Here is a 12410-nt window from a genome sequence, read left to right on the forward strand (position 1 = left end):
GAAATACTAATGTTATTATGTTATGTGATGTATATATGCAGCACCAGCAGACTCCAGGGGGTATCTACTTGTTCATACTAACGGCGGCCTTAATCAAATGCGAGATTGTGAGTTTCAACCATTCTTTTTCTTCTTTGCTATTTTTCATTTCTGCTAGAAAATTTCTATTGCTATGTTTTTGGGTTTTCCATTTTTGTTATTTGCTACTGAGTCTTGCATTACCTTTAACAATCAAATTCTGATTTGCAATATATAATAAAAGATAAAAAGGAAAAAAATAGACATACATTTGAATCAACAAATAGAAGTTCAATGGCATCCTTCTTCTTATCTGAGATGAAATAACATACCTAATTTTGGGGTGTTTAAAGAACGTATAAGGATTGTTTGAGGAGTTGCTCTTGAAAATTCCGAGTTTTCTAGAAAGAAGCGTGAAAGAGGAAAATTATTGTAAAGGGTGGTTGTAAAAAAAATCTGCAGTTAAAACAAAAACTAATCTTTTCCATCCTCTTTGTTTTTTCTTCTACTCCTCTTTCTTGGTGGTTGTTCAGAACTTGATCCAGACATCGGTGAAAAGTAGAAGTAGAATTGTTTATCTTTTCTTATTCAAAGACTGTCACAGTGAATGGTGTGAGTATTATATGTATAGGTAGTTGAAGTTGAGGAAGAGAATTAAGGAACAGCTAAGAAATATATATCATTCCTGTGAATTGTCATTCTCGAGTAACGTTGAGAATGACAAAGGGTTAGATTAATTAGGTTTTGCTATAATTGCAGTGCACTTTGAATTTATTTATTTTTTTAATTTTTTTCTTTTTGCTGCTGCTGTAGCCATATTTTTTTGAATATTATGTGTATAGGTAGTTGATTTTTTAGAATTCTAAGGGACTGCTTTAGAAGGTTCTAAGAGGCTCATTCTCGAGTAACCTTGAGAATGACAAAGGGTTTAATTAATGAGGTTGGTTATGAAATTATTAAGCACACGTTTTTTGACACGGTTGAATGGAATTTTTTCTTATCCTTTTTTAATTTCCCAAATGTCACGTTGCATTGAATTTTTTCGCCTTTTTTTTGACCTTTTTTTTTTCCTGCTGTGGCCATATTTTTTTTTTCCTGGTTTGACCATAGTTTCGATAATGTTGACCAAAACTATATCTACACTGCTCGCTTTCAAGTCATCAATTAACTAAGCTTTTTCATATTTTATTTTCAGGTAACTCAACCCAACACAATTTTCCTCATTAAATTCTAAATTAAACCTAAAATCCTTTTTTTCCTTTTTCCTTTTTTTTATTTTTATTTTTATTTTATTTTTTGCTCGTATGTTTTTTTATGTCGCCTAACATGTTTAAACCGACATGAAAAATCAAATTTAGGTTGTAGTAGGTTGCATTTCATAGAAAATAATTAAAAGCTGAAGATTGAGAAATAAAAAAAACATTTCGTCAAAGATAAAAACAACAAAAATATCTTGTTTAGGTTACATTCCAAAAGATGAACGATGCATTAAGGAATTAAAATAGAAACTTCTACTCCAAAGACAAACATTCCAAAATACTTCATGCCAATCCCAATTCTAAAATGGAGATGGATCACTTTTCTTTCTTAACAATGACGTTATTCTTTGTTGCGGAGCTAACATCACCATCAGCAGACTAATAGTCGTCGGTTGGGCGGGACCTTTTGAGAGGAGTGATTTTGCTGCTGTTCGTCTGAGACTTTTCTTCTTCCTAAATTTTAAAGTTTTAAAAGTTGTTAGTATAAGAAACTATTTTTGGGGCACGATTTGGGTAAAGTTATTGTTTTACCCAGATTATTTACCTCAGCGTTAATGATGTCAATTAAGGCCTTCGAACTTTCCTTTATAAGCAAAGGCTTAGTCCTCGATTTAAAACAACGAAACTCCTCCTGTAATTGGAAAAGGAAAGGTCGGTTACAATATTCTCAAGAAGAAGATATGTTTAATTCTCACATTAAGAGGGAAGTATGAAAACAAAGAAAATTGTAACCGACCTTGAACATTTCAGTGTACTTGGAAAGCCATTTGTTAGCAAGGTCTATGTCGTCAGACAAAGTGGAGACCGTTTATGAAGTTGAGCCTTGACTCACGTTAAACTTTTCATGTACATAGACCTTGAAAAGAAATGACTTGTCAATGAACGCATCCAATTCGCGAGGTATATCTTCTTTATCACCATCAAGCTATGACAAAAAAAATGACACATAAAATAGAATATTAAAGGCGGTAATTTTTAACCATGATTGAATATTGGGGGAATTTTCCTTAAAATTGATTGTAAAAGGTAAACTTTAGATATTATAAAACCTCTTCAATTTTTGCAAGCATCTCCGGGTTGGAGTGATGAATTGATTGATCTGAGTTTCAAAAACCACAAAGTGGACGCAATCATCCGACGGGTCTGTAACCTCGAACTTTACTTGGTACCTGTAGGAAAGAAGGTTAATGAAATTATATGGCACAATTGGAAAAAATGCATAAAGTGTAATAATTTTACCTAGGAATACTTGTCGTAACACGGTTTATGTAACCATCACACTGTTCACGTGTACAAACCCATTTTCCTTTGTTACTTTTGATGCACTTAGACCAGCATAGCTTACAACTATCATAGTACCATCCGTTCGTGCAATCAAGGTTAACAATTTTTCCATATGTTTAGAAATAACCCACCTGCATTAATAGTTGCTTTAGTATTTGTAATTGTTTTGACGTAGCCAAGCAAAAGGCATTTTAGCAAAGAATAATCACCTTTTCATTCTCTTTTAGGTCACTAATACTCCTCATATTTTCTCTTGACATGTAATCATCGTCGTTAGGAAATTCAATAATTTGCAAGGAGTTACTTGGTGCCGGAGTAGAAAGACTACATATATTGAAGAAGTAGGGGTAAGTGGTGCAATTTTGTTTTTATGTTTATTCTCGCTTAATTGTGAATGTTCAAAATTGATAATTAAATAGGGCGTGCAAAATGATACTAAGAAGAACAGTATAAACAAATTGATACCTTGGCTCAAAATCTTTCACTTGAGGTATATCGGGGTTGACATGAAAAACAGTTGCGTTAAAAGTTGTCTGGACACGCCAAACACCTAAAAATATAATTTTATAAGTTTATATTTAAACTAATTTTTTATATTAAACAACAATTCATCATAAGGTGACAAAGTAATAGTATCCTCAAATCTTTTAGCCTGCACACATTGTATGACAATAACTTTAGACTGGTCTGGATTAGGTAGCTTAGATAGAGCAGCAGGGAGTTCAACCGTGTGTGGTTCCCATAAGGTGCAACATAGTTGATTTCCCCTGCATCAAACCCAAAATTGTACCTTATTTTGTTTTGCCAATTAAAAAGGCGAAAGAAGTGACAAACTGATAATCGCTTTGCACTTACTCAAGGTCTTCTAGCTTAATGGTACAACACTTATGCTTGTGTGTAGTTTCAGTGATTGGACCAATCTCATAAACTTTTCCAATAACATTTATAGCCATAAAAGTGGAACATTTTAAAAAATTCTAAGTAAAAGAAATTGCAAGAAAAATTTAACCAGTGACGAAACATTAGATATGTGAAAGAGTCATACCTATGTAATGGGTACCGGGAACTCTACCATCAATAACATCCTTAAAATCAGCAAAACGAAACCCATGCATCGGAATAGATGAATCAGTTGTGGCTTGAACTTTACTTGAAAACTCAAACTTTAAACGATAACTATGAGGGGTAGCCTTGTCTAGTCCGGTGTTGTTGTCTACGGTTAAGTTACGGATGGTGTAAACTTCACCCACAGAGAGCTTAGAGCTAAAATAGGAAATTAGTTGTTTCCTAACAGTAGCTTGGATGACTTCGTTCTGCCAAAAAAATATTTATCACACATAAAACTGTTTAATTAACTTTAAATATCGTTCTGCCAACTGATTTTCCAACTTTTTTTTTGCATTAATATATTCATCTAATTTGATTAGATCTCCTCATTTTCTAATCTGGGTATTTGTTTATTTTTGAATTAACATATAAAGTTACGTTCTTTTCTAAACTTGAACTAAATATCGTTCTGCCAACTTTTTTTTTTTGCATAAATATATTCATCTAATTTCAAGTGTGTTGCAAGTGCCAAATATTAGTAAATTGGATCATAAATTAGGGTTTGTGGGAATTATTTGGCTGCAAATGGAGTTAATAATAAAGGGTATTTATCTGATGTGAAATATTTGCTTAGAAAAAAAAATTAGACATACCTTTGAATCAACAAACAAAGGTTCAATGGCTTCGGTTTTCTTCTTATCTTCACTCTTGTTTTTGTTGATGAATTCCGGCCTTGACCACTTGTGCACCACTCTAACATTCATTTCCGTAAGCCTTACTCCATATTTGAGTTGACTAATAGTAAGGGGTGCAATTGCCATTTGAGAAATAGAAGAAATTTGCTTGAAATTATTGAAAAGTGGTGAAAACTGATCTATACTTTGTGTACAGGTTGGAAAGTGATGAAAACTGATGTATACGTTTAGCAAATGAAGACAGTATGAAGACAATTGGGCTATTTTCATTTGCAATTGTAAAGTAATATAGGCTTGTGTTCCGGAAAATTTATTGAGTCTCTTGGGAATTTGTAATTCTAATTGTTCATTGTCATTCTCAAGTAGCATAGAGAATGACAAAGGGTTAGGGTAATTGAACGTGAGATAGCATAGAGAATGACAAAGGGTTAGGGTAATTGAACGTGAGATTTAATTGGACCTTTTTTTTTGGTAATTCAACGTCAGAATTGAACTGAGATGTAATTGGACCTTTTGATTTTTTTTTTGGTAATTAAACGTCAGATTTAATTGCCCTTGTTTTTTTTTTTGTGCTGATGTGGCCATATTGCAAACGTGATTGGCTAAAAAAGAATTGATTTTGTGAGGTTGAATATGAGGGCTTCATTGCCTTAATTCTTAAAGGAGGTGGTGCCACCTCAGCCTTTTATCATTCCTCTTTTATAGATATAATGATACCCTATTCGTACCCTAAATTTATGGACGCTTTATTTTACATAGTTACGCATAGCTACCCTAGAAAACTCTCTAAAACTCTTAGTTTAGTTTAGTTTAGTTTATTGTTCTTACTTCCGGAACTAAGCTTGTTCTTCATTATTATTACGGTATTGTTTCTAATCTTTCTTCAATAATTATTATTCAATCGTTATTCATCTTTTATTGTTGCTCATCATGTTTCTTATTATTGCTATTGTTGTTCTTTCCTTTAGTATGAGTAGCTAAGCCTTTAATCTAGAGTGAAAGGGGATCTAGGTTTTTACAAAAGGGGTTATTAATGAATTAATTGTTAAATCGCTTTTGATTAGTTGTTTAATTATCGTATTACATCTAGTTAATTAATTACTGATCTGAATTGGTTAATTAGTCTTGCATAAACTAGGATTTTCACCGACTTGGTTACGACTAGTATAGGCCACGATAAATGAATTAGACCGACAAAATAATAGCGATTGCATGTTAAGTTAAGATCTAAAAAGTCATATTAGAGTCGACCGATCATATGACTTTCAAAAATATAAATTTCTCAAACAATCAAACCCCATAAAATTGTTACCATTAAGACAAACTTAAGTATTAGCAAACTAAAACAATTAACTCGCCTCCCTATGGATTCGGCCTTTCTTGCCACTAGCTACCAGTTTGTAGTAATTTAGGATTTATTTTGATAGGCCAATGACTTAAAATAACCTTATCAATTAATCCCCTAATACAATAGGGTATTTATACTAAGTACAAGTATTAGGGTAACTAAGGAATTAAATGATGATTAAGTCCCTAAGATGAAGATTAAAGCCTTGCAAGTCCCTAAGGAGCCGCTCGACCTAACCCTGTTGGACGCCCATTCTGTAAGGATTTCGCCCGTCCTGCTTGTGTGATGCTCGGGTTATGTGTTTGGGACGCCTGTCTTGATCATCAGGACGCTCGGGCTGAGCTAGGGACGCCCGTCTCATAGGCCAGTGTGGCTTCTTCTTCAATTTGATGCTTCAAGATCCGTGGGGATCGTTGAGGAGCCTTAGAGGTCCTTCATCATTTCCCAAATACTTGTTTTATTAACCTAGGCCGTCAGTATTGGTCTCCTCTTTGTTGCTTGGTCGTTAGGTGCGATCCATTTAGCTCCATATATGCAAGGTTAGCATTCCTCTCCTACCAAGGACACAAAACCTCAAAGAATATGCAAAGTAGGAAGCTAAAGATAAGAAACGGCCCTAATGCATGCAAGAAAGCATACGAACGAGGCTTGTTCGGGGACTAAAAGTGTGCAAATATGAGTCACATCACGCTGGCGTGGAAAAAGAACTTGTTCCCGAAATTGTCCCATTGGAATAAGCATAAGGTTTTCGTGCCTTATCATGCATTTCATATTTTAATGCTAACCTGCATACATCGTTAAAATCGTCATAGTTCCGGATCTCAACGTTCGTCACAAGCGCGGGTGTTAGGCCCTTGACAATCTTGCAACCAGAAGCTCCTCCTTTTCCTCAAGACCGTAAACAATAGACATCTTCTCGAATTCTTTAATATAATCAGTCACGGACAGACATTCTTGCATCAAAGATTATAGCTTTAAATTGTTTTCTTGCTCATAATCCCATAGGAAAAATCGTTTCATGAGATGCTTCTTTAGTTTAATCCAAGATTCAATCTTTTCTTTACCTTCCTTCTTCCTTTGTTTCTTTAAATTCTCATACCAAAAAGAACAGTATTTTGTAAGTTTGAGAATTGCTAGCTTGAACTGCTTCTTGTCATCATATTCTTTGTACTCAAACACCTCTTGACTTGTCATACCCAATCTAAGAAATTTTTATGGATCCATGTTGTGGACATAGGCCACCTACACGCCAAACCGTGGACGTGTAGCAGTCCGAAAGCCACGTTCGGGGACATAGAAATCCTTTCGACCAGATCGCTTTAGATCGGTCGGTTTCATCTCGATGATGGTCTCGAAAACGATGCAGAGGTGTTCGGAGTCGCCACCAACCACTTATGGGATATCTGGAACCCGTTCGAAATCCATACATCGGTCAAACGAAGCACTAAGCAGTGCTTGGCATAAGTACTAAAGATAAGGACTCGTCCCTCTTTTAGCATCCTATCGCTATAATGTCTCTCGTACGCCCTAGAGAAGGCCATCCACTATCTAAAGGTTCCGAGTAAGAGGTGAGGGTACGTATTGGCATGCTCTTTAATCAGACACCTAATTTGTAACACCCTCATAAGTCGGGATCCTTCCTCAAGGCAACCCCAACACACGAGAGTGCCATAAGACTTGGTTTCCTAAGCTTGTAGTGCGAACAAACAAGTAAAGAGAGATTTAAGGCGATAATTTAAATAGATAAGTTGTAGTTAGATAATTAGTTACATGCTAAGGGATGCAAATACCATCCTATTTAATACAACCATTTCGAAAATAAAAGTGGAGTTTAAATAGTAAAAAAATAACAACAAAAGTGAAGGCCCCTCCCAGGACTCTGTATCTAAGCAAAGCTAACCTGTCAAATCACTGCTCCGCATATGAGCGGAAATCACCATATGGTTCACCACAGACATTTCAAAACCTAAGGTTAGCTTTAACAATACAAACGTTCATGAATTCTTTACTACCATACTAACTATATGAATACGCAATTGAGAAGTAACAACAATGAAACACCTAACTCCATTATCCATCTCCAACACTCCGGTGCCAGGGATACGCCCACGACACCGCACCACAACAAGGTACTCGGAACACGTCCGTGGTACCGGGCCCGAGAGCGACTTAGATCCCCTCGCAAATGCCGTGTGTCAATCACACGAGTCCCTCCAAACTCAAGTCCTCAATGTGCACATCCCTCTAGGAGTGGGAAGCTCCAAGAGGTCACTAAAGCGCAAGACGGTCTCCCAACCGTCTTACGTCTCCTCTACAACTATATTGTGGATGTGGGGATTCGGATTATCCACGGGTTTGAAAATCGTTTTGAGTCGCCACCAAATTAAGGAAATTTGGGAACCATAAATGAGATTTGAGTTCGTTGTGGAAAGTACATGATGGAAAGTTCGTTAATAAAACACCCACCCACCCCCGCCCGTTACAATAACGGCCTCTACTAAGGACTACGATGGCTAATTGGACAAGACTATGATTCGTTGTAAGAGAATGCAAAACACTATTTTGATCCTAACATGTGAGTTTGGTTTCTAATCTTTTAATGCATCTAATCTACTTTGTCCAAGTGATTTAGCATGTGAGATTGATTTGAACTATACTAACAAGCATTCATAAACATGGCTTAGATGGGATGGGGGAGCCGTTGGAGAACTAACTATTACACCCAGACGATTCTCGTCGACTCGATTTGCAAACAATTGAATTAAAGATACAACTCGATCTAAATACAATTGCTAAAACACGACACTTGACTCACTTTTGGCATGCCTATCCAGGTTCCTCGAAAACCGTGCCAATGATGAGGCCACGGCTCACATAGGACTTTGTCCTTAGCCTTATCATTGTTTGTTGCACTTACTTCGATTTAATTGACAAAATACTTCAATTTAATCAATTAAAACAAAGGTTTTGTAAAATCATTTTGACTCAAAATAAAGGACTAACTTGACCCACATTTTAAAGTACAAATAACATTGCTTTGAAATAAATTACAATAATTATAACGATTTAAATTACAATAACAATTGAAATAAAACCGCAATAATTAAATAAGACAAAGAACCGAACCAAAGTGGCACGAAGCCCGAGACATCACACGGCCAAAGGGGAGGTCAAAATTGACTATTCTAGTCATCAAGTGCAATGAATCGGATGCTAAGTATACGCAATTCAACTAGCGAGAAATCGTCATAAGAAAAGATGAATTTATTAAATTCATTTTAAAATCCTATGTATGACCTCTGAATATCTAATTCAATTAACATGCATTCTATTAATTAGGCCAAGTTGAGATTTAACAATCGATAAATGATACAAATAACATGCATGCATCATTAACCAACTAAACATGCAATTAATCTAACTATTTCTCAAATAAAATAAACCAAAACATTAAACATGTGAATAAAACTAATGACTTCGTAATTAAAAATTATTAAACATGTGATATTGAATTAAACTAATTAAAATTTTATTTTAATTGATTTAAAACATGTTATCGTAATACAATTAACAAATTGTTTCGTTTTATAAATGAAACATGTAATTATTCTAATAGCAATTAACCCATAATTAAGAATCATAATTATGTAACATTAACTAATGAAACGATAAAAAAAAGCTGACACAAAAACCGTGACATACACGAGTAAAGGAGAAAGGAGAGACGAGATTTTTTGCACCCTCAACTCGGGATCCAGTATGCAAGCTTTGCTTAGAAGGCGCGTCTTCGACGATTGTAAAAGAAACTTTGAAACAATTTAACGAAAACAATTTCGAAAAATAAACTAACTTTCTCGCGTAAAAAGGCACTTCGTGCAATGATTTTCAAACGAAGATTGTGACTTTATTTCTTACTCAAATCTGAATCCGAAAGATGTTCTGGTACCCTTAAACTCCAAGGATTCAAAATTTAGCAAATAGAAGTAAAAAGCACTTTTAAATGATTAAAAATGAACGAAAACAGCTGTTGTCCACACGAGTTAAAAAAACGCGATTTATGTTGTACTTCGTACAACGATTTTCAAACGAAGATTGTGACTTCGTTTCTTGCTCAAATTTAAATCTGAAAGATGTTCTGGAGTCCTTGAAGGACAAATATTCAAACTTTAGCAAGACTTGGAAGTGAAAACGGTTTTAAAACAAATAAAATTGGTCGAGAACATTAGCTGTCTAAAACGCAGGAAGACACGAACAAGAGACAAATCGATGCTCTAATGTTCGTCTAATCCTTTGTATGAAACTTATGCTTTATTTCTGAGTTGGATAAGAGTTTGGGGTTGCTTTTTACGTGAGGTTAATGGTGATTTTCTTACGGTTTCGAGCTCTCAAAACTGTGTGTGTGGCTCTCTTTTTTTCGTCCTGTTTTTTTGGAGTGTGAGGCTTGGTTTATATAGGAAATGGGGTAGGGGAGCTAGGTTTAGGTTGTTTAGCTGGTACGGAGTTGGCTTGTGGAAGGGAAAAGGAATTTGGTTGAGATATGGAAGGTGGAAGGGGATATTTTCGGTTATGGAAAGGATAGAGACGGGGGAGATTTCGATTGGTTATGGGAGATAATGTGAGCTGTTATGGGAAGGAAAATATATTCCTTTGCTTGGGGAAAAACCAGGAAAGATAGGGAAGGGAGTAGGTTTTGGCTAGGGCTCAAAAAGGGATTCGGGGAGTCCTTGTTTTCCCTGGTAAAACATGGTACGGGTATGGGTTATGGGTGCGGGTTTTGGCTGGGTTTGGATGAGGGCATGGGTTGGGTTGAGTGTTGGATTAATGGGTAAAGTGATGGTGTTGGGTGGATGGGTAAGGGTGGGTATTTGGGGTGGTGTTTGGATGGTGTTGGGCTCGGGCAAAAACAGGGGAAGGGGTCGGGTAAGGTGTCGGGTTTGGGAGGGAAAAAGGGAAGGGAATGGGTGTTTGTAGTATGGTACGAACCCGAGACGTGTGGAGATGGGGGATGGGTCAAAGCAAGCCTCTAGAATCGTGCCAAAATTCATCCAAAAATCGAGCTAAAAACCGTTTTGAAATCGAGTTAAAAACCGCTTGAAAAATCTAATTTTTCAAATTAAATAAAGCGATAAAAACACGAAAAACCGTCACAATCTCATTTCAAATAAATTTAAATAAAAACTTTGAACGATAATTTATTTTTCATATAAATTATAAAATCTTATATTTTAAATAAGCTTGAAATATGAAAACCGATGAAATATATTTCATTTATTTCAAAATAAATTAAATTTCATTTAAATTATAAAACCGTCATATAAAACTTATCCCGCATCACTAAACAAAATCTTCTAACGAGCGGTGTAAGTAAACATGTGTCCTATCATCATCGGGTGTTTTGTCGGGATTTCTGTAAATTCCCAATATCGACGGATACGGGTATCTACAGAGTCCCCACTTTGACTAAGGCTTGGACAAGGCAAAAGTCAAAGTATACCCCAGGTCCCTCTCGACTTGAGGATTCCGCGGGTCGTTTAGTGTCCATTAGACTTGCGTATGTAAGCTCGCCAGCTATAAGAAGAGATCATACCTGAAACTTTGTTAGAGATTGCTTCTTGCTTCTGTTGCGTTAAATCATCATCTGTAATACTACGGTTTTCTATGTCTGTGGGTACTCTATCGAGTGGGACTTACTCTGTCGAGTAAGTATCTTTTTACGCAAAACAATAGCTGACCTGATGGGTTCTCTATCGAGTAAGTGTGACACTCGATCGAGTAAGGGGCACTCGATCGAGTAAGTGTATCTTACGGGTTTAATAGCCGGGTTTTTTTTAATAATGCGAGATTAATATAAAAAGGATTCCGTCACTTTGCTTAATAACCTTTAACATTCTAAAACCTTTCAAGGTAAGAACAAGAGTTACGTTTATCGCATCTATCGCATTATTAGCAAATCCCAAGGCTAGGATCGCCGGATTGTCTCGTTTGTTATACCGTTGTGATCGTCGTATCAAGGGTAAGCTTCTTGTATCATTTTTATAGTGATTTAGTAAGTTTGTTTGAAACCCTAATTGGGTAGATTTGGGGGTTTTGGGTGTTTTATGATGATTAGATGGTAATTATATGATTATATGTTATAAGAGGAGGATTCGTAGAGGAAAGGTTTTGATTAGCTACTGAGACGGTCTCGTGTGATTGCTATTTCCAGTTACGGTTTCCCTACTCATTATTGATTACATAATGTATTAGTGTTTGTTTGTTGTTGTTGTGTTTCATATTTGAATTGGATTTTGAATTGATGATTGTTGATAGTATAATGTGGTCGTTTTATAATTGTCTGTGGTTTGCGAGGTGCGTCCTCGGCTGAGTGGAATCACTTGCGGGAGTGGCTTCACGCCCTTGATTCGCCTTCTGTGGAACTCGCCACAGAAGGGATGTGCACATTTACGAACTTGGGTTTATCGCTCGGATGAGATGAGCGGGGCTTAGGTGGTAATGGTTGCGGTCCCCCACTGGCGGTGTGGAATACTTGTTGCAATGAGTATTCTGGCAGGACTACACACTAAAAGTGTGTAGTCAGGTGTGTGGTATGTGATGGAGTTTTGGTTGATTGGATTGGATTGTAGTATTGTTTTATTGTAGCTGTTTGTTTTGTGTAATCAGTACTGATCCTGTTTAATTGTTTTAAAAACTGTGGTGATCCATTCGGGGATGGTGAGCAGTTATTGAGCAGGTATGAGCTGATGCGCATGGGAAAGCTGG

At 36.1% G+C, this 12410-nt stretch overlaps 1 long non-coding RNA gene across 1 annotated transcript; it reads left to right on the forward strand.

The window, feature by feature from the left end:
• Positions 1-4823, forward strand: LOC141640629 (uncharacterized). Its single transcript, XR_012543089.1, has 3 exons — positions 1-107; positions 2839-2908; positions 4500-4823. It is a non-coding gene; the product is annotated as an uncharacterized LOC141640629 (long non-coding RNA).
• The last annotated feature ends 7587 nt before the right edge of the window (positions 4824-12410 follow it).

Source organism: Silene latifolia, unplaced genomic scaffold, assembly GCF_048544455.1.
Source record: "Silene latifolia isolate original U9 population unplaced genomic scaffold, ASM4854445v1 scaffold_95, whole genome shotgun sequence".
Lineage (NCBI taxonomy): Eukaryota > Viridiplantae > Streptophyta > Magnoliopsida > Caryophyllales > Caryophyllaceae > Silene > Silene latifolia.